This window comes from Chionomys nivalis, chromosome 5 (genome assembly GCF_950005125.1).
Source record: "Chionomys nivalis chromosome 5, mChiNiv1.1, whole genome shotgun sequence".
NCBI lineage: Eukaryota > Metazoa > Chordata > Mammalia > Rodentia > Cricetidae > Chionomys > Chionomys nivalis.
The window spans coordinates 66,552,777-66,565,521 of NC_080090.1; positions in this window are offsets into that span (position 1 = coordinate 66,552,777).

Consider the following 12,745-nt stretch of genomic DNA (forward strand, 5'->3'; position numbering starts at 1 on the left):
CCACTTTAACTTTTCCTCCCTGCTTAATAAAGGATCTCTCTGTGGAAACAGGTGTTTGGATGTGGGTTGTGCCTAATCCAGGACCCAGGAGGAAGTCCCCACTCTTGGGGGGGGGGAGAGTTATTAAGTGTTGTTTTAACCACTGTGTCAATTCCCTAGAATAATAAGATTGGGTCCCCCCCACACACACTAGGGCTTATTACCCATTTAGTCATAGGTTCTTGTCCACTTTTAAAGTGCTAGGTATGGCTTTCATCTCAGAGCCAAGCAAAAAGTGCTTGGTTACTCCCATAACATGAATTTGAAAAAAAAAGACCTTAAATTTTATTTGAAAACACACACACACATATCCTAGCGCAGACAATCTTGAACAGGAAAAGACCTGATAGAGCTATCACTATATCTGATTTCAAGTTATTTAAAAAATCATTCTACTGGAATAAAAACAGACCCATTTATCAATAGAACAGAATTGAGGACTCAGATATAAACCTACACTTCTACGGTCACCTGATTTTTGGCAAAGAATCCAAAAATATACATGAGACGAAAGACAGGACACCTCCAACAAACGGCGCTAGTTCAACTAGATAGCCGCAGCTAGAAGCATGAAACCCACCCTTATCTCTCAACTTGTTCAAACTCAAATCCAAATGAATCAAGGACCTTGACATAAGATCTGATACCTGAAATCTGAGAGAGGAGAAAGCAGGGCATACATTTGAACTTAGGCACAGGAAAAGACTTTCTCAAAGGATTCTAATAGCACAGGCTTTCTTTAAGACCAACAACTGACAAGTGGAACCACAGGAGACTAAAGAGCTTCTGTACAGAAAAGAGCTACAGAATGGGAAAAGTCTTTACCAGCTACACATCTGACAGAGGCTTACTATCTAGAATACACAAAAAAAAAACTTTAAAAATGAAACATCAAGGAAACAACCATCCCATCTTAAAATGGGGCATGGTTTTAAACATCTCTCAAAAGATGAAATACAAACAACTGAGAAATGTTTATTACTGTGCAACTGATTCTTGACAAAACTGTCAAAAACATGCACTGGAGGAAGGACAGGCTCTTCAGTTGCTGCTGGGAAAGAGATTCTATGAAGATTGAAGTGTGACCCCTGTTCCTCATCTTGTACAAAAGTAAACTCAAAATAGTTCAAAGACTAAATGTAAGACACAAAACACTGAAACTACTAGAAAAAAGTCTGAGGAAATGCCACGAGACATTGGTAAAGGAAATAATTCTCTTGATAACACCAGAAAAGCACAGAAAACAAAACCAAAAGAGGCAAATAGGATTACAACCTAGCAAAAAGCTTCTTATCACAAAGGCAGAGACAGTTTACAACATTGGAGAAAATATTTAACATGCATTCATCTGATCAAAAGTCAATACTGAAAATAGATAGAGTTCAAAAACGTATTGGTAAAAACAAGCAATACAATTAAAAGTTGGCAGATGATCTCAACAGACCCTTCTAAACAGAAAAAATCCAAATATCTAATAATTATATGAAAAAAGGCTCAATAGCATAAACCATTAGAAAAACACAAATCAAACTGTAATGACTTAGCTTCTCAATCTAGTTGGACTTGCTTTTATCAAAGCAATTTCAAAAATGCTGGTGAGGTCAAAAAAAAAAAGAGAAATTCATGCTTCATGCTTGGGCATATAAACTTGAACAGCCACGAAGGAGAACAACAGAAAGGCATATGAAGTAAGAACAAAACTACCACATTATCCTGCTAGCCCACCTCTGGGACTAGAGCGAAAGGATAGCAAATTAGCATACAACACTTATTTCCGGGGTCCCAGAGACCCTAACAAGCAACACATGCCACTGCTATTATTACTCACCAAAACTTAACGGTGAGATCTTCTTGCTGAAGACAGCACACACTTTGGTCATAGGCCATGGAGGAATCAAGCTGGTACTGACCTGTAAACTAGCTCCCTGCTGACCAGCTTTCACTGTGCTGAAAGGAACTTGTGCAGCTTACTGTGGGTGTCCTGACCAGTGTGTGACCCCTGTGAGCTATAATAAGGAGTGGCATGCCAAGGTATGCCTATGGGTACAATAGAGACATAACTGTTATGGAGGTTACCAACCACTTTCTGATTGGATATAAGCCCACTCTATAGGATGAATTCCTGGAACTGTAAACTTATTTAATAACCTATGATAGAGCTGGGGGAAACCTACTACTATGATTATGTTAAACAGATAGAGTAACGAACTGTCTTTTAAATGCTTATCTTTATACCCATAGATTAGTGCAGCTCTCAGCTCTCACTAATTTTGCAGTGAATATCAGTTAATACAAAGATTCAGTATTAATTTTGCAGTGAATATCAGTTTATATAAACTGGTTAAAACAGAGAGAAAAAGTAACTATGGGGTGCTCTGACCTAAACGGGACACCTATATCACACACATCCCTCTATTAAGGCTCAGAGAGTATTTCAGAAGAAGGGGCAGATTGTAAGGGCCAGTGGGTAGAGAAGACTGCTGCAAAACAACATCTTCCGGACATGGCAGGGCCATTGCATCCATGAATTCCCAGCAGCTGTGGCTGCCTGCATAAGATCTGCACAAAATCAAGTTGGTTAGAATTCCAGCGTGGATCAGGGAGGGACTCACGAGGTCCTGCCCCTATCTTAGGAGCAGTAAAAACTGATAGGTCCTGAACAGAGAACCATTTCCTTCAGTAGTGTGGTCCTGGTAGACTGCCCTCGCTCCAGTGAATGGCCACACACCAATGCATGCACCCAAGGGTAACACTAATTGGACTCAAGGGATTGTTTACAAAAAAAAAAAAAGAAGAAGAAGAGGAAGAAGGAGGAGGAGAAGGACGAGGAGGACGAGGAGGAGGAGGAGGACATGAATTAGGAAAAGGAACGTATGTTGGGAGCTCTGGGAAGAGCTGGAGGCAGGAAGTGGTAAATGGGAAGGAGTAACATATTGCATATAGGTATGAAATTCTCAAGATTCAAATTACATATAAGTAATTTCTTCATGCTGATTTTTATTGTGGTACTGCTCACAATACCCTAGATAACCTCAGTGCCTACCAATAGGTAAATGGATAAAAATATGTTATACACCAACACAATGGAGCATTATTCAACCATAGATTAGAATTAATTTCTTCCACTTGCAGCAAAACTGATAGAAATAAGCCTGGCATGAAAATGTAAGTGCCAGGTGTTCTTACTTGTATGGAGGCTAAACAGCAGAATGGTGATACTAGAATTGGGCCTGGAAGCCTGGATAAAGAATGCAGCTGGATGTGATCAATACATACTATATGCTTGCATGGTTTTTCATACTAAGTCCCACAAATATGCATAATTAATGTTTTGATAAAAACTAAAGTACTAGTTGACTATAAAATAATGTAAATTCCTCAAAATGTAGAACTACTTGAATTACATGATTGAAAAATGTTCCAAAATTGCTAAAAATTGATAAACTTAATTTCAGAAAAAAGTCAACAGAAAAGAATAAGAAATAAAATCACACATAGGCTATGTAGTACTCCATTGCATAAATGTACATTTTCCTTATCCATTCTTTGGTCGAGGGGCATTTAGGTTGTTTCCAGGTTCTGGCTATGACAAACAATGCTGCTATGAACATAGTTGAACACATGTCCTTGTGGTACAATTGAGCATCCTTTGGATATATACCCAAAAGTGGTATTACTGGGTCTTGAGGAAGGTTTTTTCCTAATTTTCTGAGAAATTGCCACACTGACATCCAAAGGGGTTGTACCAGCTTGCACTCCCACCAGCAATGCAGGAGTGTTCCCTTTACCCCACAACCTCTCCAGCATAAGTTGTCATCAGTGTTTTTGATCTTGGTCATTCTTACAGGTGTAAGATGGAATCTCAGAGTTGTTTTGACTTGCATTTCTCTGATGAGTAAGGATGTACTACACAGCAGAAAAAACGACATCTTGAATTTTGCAGGCAAATGGATGGAGCTAGAAAACATTTTGAGTGAGGTAACCCAGACCCAGAAAGACAATTATCACATGTACTCACTCATAAGTGGTTTTTAAACATAAAGCAAAGAAAACCAGCCAACAAATCACAATCCCAAAGAACCTAGACAACAACGAGAACCCTAAGAGAGACATATATAAATCTAATCTACATGGGAATAGAAAAAGACAAGATCTCCTGAGTAAATTGGGAGCATGGGGACCTTGGGAGAGGGTTGAAGGGGAGGGGAGAGGCAGGGAAAAGAGCAGAGAAAAATGTAGAGTTCAATAAAAATCAATACAAAAAAAAAATCACAGGAAGGCATATCATTACCAGTTTCTAAGAGTCAGTAATTAGGAAAAGACCCATAGATTAGCGCATCCCTCCACCCTCGTCAGAGATGTCCCTCCTTTCTGTAAATGGTGCTAACAAAGAGACCCCCAACTGCTCAATGTGCAAAAGACTGTGGCATGCTCAGCCTTGAATTCAATCACACTCCTCCCCCAAGACTCAGAAATCTTCATGGCAGAGGGGACAGAAAGATTGCAAGAGGCAGAGATGGTGGATAATATCAAGAAATTGTGTTTTTCAGACACGGCTCGACAGATTCACATATTACCACGCAGCAACTGTGGTAGCATACATAAGCCCTGCTCAAGCGTCAGCCAAACACAGTCCCAACACAGAGACAGGGAAGAGGGAACAAAGTCTAACCAGTAGTCAAGGAGTTATGGACATCTGATGGTCACTGGGAGAGGAAGAATTAGTTTTTTGTAAAAATGTGACCCATAGTAGAATGACTCTATGTCAGGGCAAGCCCCACTCCCAAGACTCACTGGGCCACACAAACTGGACCAGACAGGGAAACAGAAAAGAGCAATCTCAAAGTTGGGAAAGAGTGGCAATGGTAAGGGGTAGGGGGGAGGTGAATCTGTTCAAAATACACTGTATGAGATTCTCAAAGAATCAAAGAAAATATTGCTTTGGAAAACCTCAAAGGCATTCAGAGAAGAAAAGGGACATGGTATATAAGCAGAACATATTCCTTGAGCGTCCATGTTCTAATCTTTATAAAGAGGTTATATAAGGGAAGTAATGAAGGGAGGAGATGGATTTAAGTTTGCAAGTCAGTTAACCTTGCAATGTGGAGACATTTGATTATCTGAGTTGGCGCAATATAATCATAAGGGTGGGAAAGAGTGGGCAGCAGAAGGAAAAACAGACCAACAGCAATATGAGGGCTCAGCCTCAGAATCAAACGGCTTCAGAGCTGAAAAATGCATGGATGTGCACCCTCCCAGCCTTCAGAAAAAAATCTGCTCTGCCTATATTTCGATTTTTAACCTGATGAGATCTATTTCAAATATATATACCCACCCCATAATGCTGTGCTGTTTTGGAAACAGTAATTACATAAAGAAATACAAAACTTTTATATTATTTAAAAATCCATAAAATACCAGGGTATAAATAAAAGTAATAATGCATTCTATGATTTTTAACACTTATACAGCAAAATTTATGATGGTAGATCAAAGGTTGTAAGAGGAGAAATGAAGGACACGATTGTGAGTCTCTCATGAGTAGTTTGTCACTTACAATAGACAAAATAATGATACAGACTATAAACCCCAAACCAAACAACCACTATCGTGGCAAAACGGTTGTACTAAATAAGTGACAAAATTAGATAGAGTTGTAAATACACTCAGTTAATGCAAAAGGAGGCAGAAAAAGGAATTGAAAATATAGAACTAAATCCTCAATAATTAAAGTAAATGCCTTTAATTCATCAGTTAAAAGGCAGAGGTTGTCAGACTAAATAAAAACAAGATGCAACTCTATATTTATAAGGAACTCACTTCAAAAGGATAAAGATATAAATGGACTGAGATAAAAATGTATGATTTTTTAACTGTTTTAAAATGAAACAATATGTTGCAGAATAAAAATTATCACTAATGTAAAGAAATTTATTTCACAATAGTAAGGTATCCTTCCCCTCAGTAGAATTATGCGTCATAGAAAATTCAAGTAAAACTGGACAGCTGTTGGTAGAGATTTCAATAGTCTTATCACAATAATTGATACAAAGTAGGTTCACATAAAGACAATGGTATAGTAAACTTCAATAAGTATTATTTAATTTTACCTCGTTAAAACCCATTGAAATCTATATATTAGAGAATGTGCTATTCTCAAGTGATCTTTGTAAGCAGTACTTATAAAGATATACCATCTTGTGGGGTGCTAAAGAGGCTCAAGAAATTAAAAATACTGAAATGTGACAGTAACTCTTAATGGTCAACTTCTTTGGGCTGAGAGATGCCTAGGACATCAGTAAAGCACACCTCGGGTATGTGTAGGAAGGAATTTCCACAGATGAGAAGATCGGGAATACTTCCTATTAGATTGTTTAGTTCTTTGGTGGATCTAGGGTTTTGACAGGTTATTTGTAAGGGCTGATAAATATGGGAAGTGGGGCCTAGATGGAAAAGTAGGAAGAGAGAGGTGTGTCAATGGGAACTATATCCTCACTGCTCCTCTCCTGATTCTCCCTCTGCTCTTTCTCCTGTCCACCAGTGTGAGCTTCTCCCTGCCCTCACTACCCATGAGCTGAACGAAACCTCTAAAGCTGTTAGCCAAGGAAACTTTTCTTCCCTTTTCCCTGTGGCCTTCTGCCAAGGTACCTAGAGGGCTGGCATCAAGCAGGAATGCTATTTTCTCTTTCTAGTATTAAGTTAAATACCAGTAACTAGAAGATTTCTGAAAAACCCTGACAGCTTAGAGTGTTAATACTACACTTTTAAAGTAAGACATGTCCCAGAGAAACCAAAAGGCAAACTGAAAAATAGCCTCAACTCTACAGCTTCTTGGTCTTTTGGCTACAATCAAGTGTAGAAGTATCTGGAACTTAATAAAAATAAAAACTTTCAACACCTTAACATGTTGGATAACCCAATTTTATAGGGTTAATGCCAATACTAGAGAGGAGAGAAACGAAGGACACTCACTTCCGCCAGCAGTAACAGAAAGAAACAGCACCCAAATCCAAAGAATCGGACCCTAATATATATCCCTGAAGGAATAAATGAAATAGAAAATATGAAATAGAGAAGATAAGCTAGCTCTTTGAAATCAAGCAATAAATGGGTGGCCTGACTGAACAAAAAAAATGACAGAAATATTTGGTATTAGGAAATAGATAAAGCACATTACTACAGACTCATGAGATATTAAAAGGCTAATAAGGAAATATTATGAATAAATTTATGCCAATAAATTTGACAACTTAGATGAAATATGTCATTAACAATCTTTCCACAAAAGAAACTCCAGGTCCAGATGGCTTCCCCAGTTAATTAAACTAAATATTTTTGAAAATTTAATAGAGATTCTATACACATTCTTCCATAAAATTGAAAAGGAGGAATGACTTTTCAAGTCATTCAATGAGGTTACCATTCAGCTCATGCTCAACCACACAAAATTTACTAAAAGTCAAGTACCAAAATTGCCCTCATAAATATAGGTGCAAACTTTTGAGACAAATTCTAGCAAACCAAATTCAACCATATATAAAAATGATAATGTATCCTGGCCAGATGGCATATTTTAAGAATGTAAGGTTTGACATACCAAAAGCAATCATTGTAGGAGGATAAGAGAAGATTGCAGATTCAGAACCATCAGAAATCTGTCTTTCCAGACAACTGTCGGAGTCTGTGTGGGGTAATTATTTGGAAATGTTAGAGTTTTTTTGAAGGCATGCATCTCCCAGAGACAGGCTTGCATGGTGTCTTAGTTAGCTTTCTACTGCTTTAATGAAATAGTATGACCATAAACAGCTTGGAGAAGAAAGGATTTATTCATCAAACACTTTCCAACAATGAGGAAAGCCAGGGCAGGAACTCAAGGCAGGAATCTGAAGATGGGAATGGATGCAGAGGCTGCAGAAGAACGCTGCTTACTGACATGCTCTGTCTGCTTTCACATACCATCCAGTGGTGGCACCAGCTGCCTGTGAAGTGGACCCAACCACATCAAACATTGATCATGAGAATGCCCTACGGGCCAGTCTAGTAGGAACATTTTCTCAGTCAATATTCCCTCTTCCCAAATGACTCTACTTTTTGTCAAGCTGACCTAAAAACTAGGCAGTACAGATAGAAAATTACAATGTGGTGTTTGAAAGAAAATGCCCCCCAAAGGGAGTGGCACTATTAGGAGGCATGACTTGTTGGAGTAGGTGTGGCCTTGTTGGAAGAACTGTGTCACTGTGGAGCTGGGCTGTGAGATCTCCTATGCTCAAGCTAACTCCCAGTGAGAAGGACCACTTCCTATTGCCTTTGAGTCTACATGTAACAGCTTCTTCTCCAGTACCATGTCATGTTCTCTGCCAAGATGATAATGGACTAAACCTCTGAAACTGTAAACCACCACCTCAATTATATGTTTTCATTGTAAGAGTTGCTATGGTCACAGTGTCTCTTCACAGCAATAGAAACCCTAACTAAGACAATGAATTTTAGTCAATTTCATTTTTTAGCAAGAATGAATAGAGCTTATTCAAAGGAAACACAAAGAAGCCAATAGAAACTGTCCCTGAGAAAAAGAAGATGGTGGCTTTACTAGAAAAAAATAAAAACCTTTCAAATAACTAGTTTTAAAAGAATACAAAAAGTAAAGGAATATGTAAAGAAAATCAGAAAGTGACATATGGACACAATGTGACAAGTGGACATCAATAAATCAACTCCAATGTTGAAAAAATATACCTGAAATGAGATATTCACTAGAGGGATTTCCCGGGAAGATGAAAGTGGGCAGGAGAAAGGATCAGCTCCCTGAAGATAGGAAGATGGAAACTGCTGGCCAGAAGGCTAAGAGATAGAAGAAAGTGAATGCAGCCCATAGGACATATACCACATCATACATCACCAGTACACTAATTCTAGATCACAGAAAGAGTGAGTGGGAGAGAGGGAGAGAGAGAGAGGGAGGGAGAGAGAGAGGGAGAGAAGTTGTAGTCATCATTGCTGGAATCCTCTGGATTTCATTTAATATATAAATTTAAAAATTCCAGAAACTTAACACATACCAAATGGGTGAACATAAGCCACATGATAATAAAACTATTGAAAGTCAAAGAACAAGCGTTCATGTGACTTACATAGGATCCTCAATAGAACTATCAGATATTATTTCATTAGAAACTTTGAAACTTTTGTAGGTTCAGAAGACAATGAGTTTATAAAGGTAACATTTTTAAAAAAAATTGTCAATCAAAAAGTTACAAAATTATTCATCAAGAAAGAAGGCAAGCATCCAGGCTGGTGCCATCTCCTCACTATCACAAAAAGAGCAGCAACAACCCTGACGTGCACTTCAGATGTGGGGCTCTCTAGACGTCTGCCTTGGAGAGGACGACCTGGGCTCAGGGTAGTGCTAACTTTTTAGAACTTCCAAACTGATTCCCATGATGGCTGTATTAGTTTGTGCTTCTCTCAGCAGTGGCTAAGGGTTCCTCTTCCCACATTCTCTCCAACATTTGCTGTCTAGTCAACTGACTAGAATACGGCCATATCTCAAGATGGGGCTAAGTAGGAAAGGAAACTTTAAAAAATAGAGGGAGAGCATACTTTTAAGCAAACCATGGGTTTATGAAGAAATCAGAATGTATGTTAAAAAAAAAAAAAACCCAAATCACTCAGGTCAGGGAAGAAGGTAGACAGAACACGAGGTTCCCTTGGCACATAATAAAAAACTAAACATACAGTACAAAGAAAGAATATTAAAAGCTGCAAGGGAAAGAGAGCAAATGACATATACAGGCAGTCCTATTAGAATTATACCTGACCTATCCAACCCTAAAAGCCAGAAGGTCCTGGACAGATGTGCTGCAGACTTTAAGGGACCACGGATGTCAGCCCGGATTATACCAGCAAAACTTTCAATCACAATAGATGGAATTATAAAAGCATTTCATGATAAAACCAAGCTATATCTACCTACAAATTCAGCCCTACAAAATATGCCAAAAAAGCGCCTCCAACCTAAAGAGAATAACTACATACAAAAAACATGAGGAGTAAGTAACTCCATACCAGTAAAATCAAAAGAGAAGCATGTGCATATATGTGCACACACACACACACAAACACACACACACTACTACTACTACGAACAACAAAATACCAGGAAATGATGATCACTGATTGTTGTTATCTCTCATGATCAATGATCTCAATTCCCCAATAAAAAGACACAGACTAACAGAATGGATGCAAAAACAGGATGCATCCTTCTATTGCATCTAAGAAACACACCTTAACAGCAAACAAAAGTGGACAACACCTTAGAGTAAAAGGACAGAAAAAGATATTCCAAATAAATGTGCCGTGCACCGCAGCCCCAGTATGCATTCTATGCGCTAGACCCCAGTTCGCCAGCTTCGGGCAAGGGGCTGGAGGTTGAGAATACACACGCAGAGACAGACCGACACGCAGACCTTCAAACACTGGTACCAAAAGCCCCCTTTAATAACACCATGGAGGCTTAAATACACTGCAGTCAATGGCCAACAGGTGAAAATCCCATCATCTGATTCTCTAAGGTAGGCACAGCTTCTAGTAACTTCAATTAGAAGGTTCTAGCAGGGAGGAGCAGCTGAAGGCCAGGACTCATTAGTCCCAACATAAGAGGACCTAGAAGCAAGCTGGTGTAGTCATTTTAGTATCTGACAAAATAGACTTCATATCAAAATTAATCAGAAGAGATAGGGAAGGCCCCTACAGACTCAAAAGAAAAAACCACAAAGAGGACATTGCAATGTGCAGCTCAATGTACCAAACACAAGGCCACTCAAGTTTGGAAAAGAAACACTATTACAGCTTCAATTACACATTGAGTCACACACTGATGGTGGGAGACTGTAACACCCCACTCTCTCACACACTGCAATGGGAGGCTATATACCCGGCTCTCGCCAATAGACAGAGAGCCAGAATAACACTAAAGAGAAATTCTGGATCTGGAGCTAACTAAGGTTATAAACCAAATGTACCTGACAGATATGCACAGAACATCTCACCCAACAAAAGAATATACCTTCTTGGGCTGGAGAGTTTAAGAGCACTGGCTGTTCTTCCAGGGTCCCAGTTCAGTTCCCAGCACCCACATGGCAGCTCACAACAGTCTGTAACTCTAGTTCCAGGGATCTGATACCCTCACATGGGTCTACATGCAGGAAACCACCAGTGCACACAAAATAAAAGAGAGAGAAAGAAAGAGAATATACCTTCTCAGCACCTCATGGAACTTTCTCCAAAATTGACCATCTACTCACATACAAAGCAAGTTTTGCTATTTTTATAATTTATTTTATTTTATGTGCATTGGTGTCTTGCCTACATGTATTTCTGTGCGAGGATGTCAGCAGCTCAATGTGGATCAGTATCTTAGAGATCTGGAACTCTGAAAATATGAAAAGAAAAAAGAACACATCAAGACACTGGTCAGGTAATAGTTTCCTGGACAGGATCCTTAAAAAACTGAAAACACAAATTGACAAAGCAAAAAATCCTAACTAGAAAACTAATCAAAACCAAACAAACAAAAAAGATCAAAGAGGCAATGTGTAGAATGTATTTCCCAGCTGCTCATCTGATAGAGAGTAAACATACAAAATACACAAGGAACTAATTAAATGATTGTACTAAAAGTGAGTAAACGGTCTGCACAGAACCATTTTTCCAAAGAATTATAATGGCCAGAAGATATATAGAAAATGTTCAATATTCCTAGTCATCAAACACATGCAAATCAAAACTACATTAAGATACTATCTATTGTTTGACTGTGGATAACCTCAGATCATTTATTTATTGTGTCCGAACACTTGGCCTGCAGCTGGTGCTGTTACTTTGAGATGCTGTAGAATCTTTAGGAGGTAGCAGAAGTTAATCAGTATTTGTATAGCTTGCCTTCACTTCCTGAATGTTCTCTATTTCTTGACTGAGGATGCAAGGATACCAGCTGCCTCATGCTCCTGCTGCCATGCCTTTCCCACCATGATGGACTGCATCCCTCTGCCTTCATGTCTGCTGCTGTGATGAAACCCCATGACCAAAAGCAGTCTGTAGAGGAAAGGGGTTGTTCCCCTTACACCTCCACCTAACAGCACATCATTGAGGGAAGTCGGGGCAAGAACCTAGAGGCAGGAATTGATGCAGAGGCCATGGAGGAGTGCTGCTTACTGGCTTGCTCATTTGGCTTTCTTCTAGCACCCAGGACCACCAGCCCAGGGGTGGTATCACCTAGAATGGGCTGGGTCCTCCCACATCAATCACTACGAAAATGTCCTACAGGATTGCCTGGGGCCAGATCAAATTGACCAAAAAAAAAAAAAAAAGAGAGAGAGAGAACACAAATTGGCACACAAACATCACTTTCCATCCAGAATCTTTGCTTTCTCCTCTGTCCCCCAAATGGCATGTTAATAATATCACAATATAAAATACCAATAACTTTAAAACTCCCTCAGTCTTTTCAAACTCAAACACTTTAAAAATTCAGTCTCTAGACAATCCAAAGAGTCTGTAACACTCCACCATCACTTTGAAAGTTGAAAGTTTCAAAACCGTGAGCTTCTGCAAAACCAGTCAAATATTTTCTTTTAAAGGAAGAACCTGGGCACAGTTACAATCTGAACAAAGCAAAACTAACTTTAACAGTGTAAAAAAACAA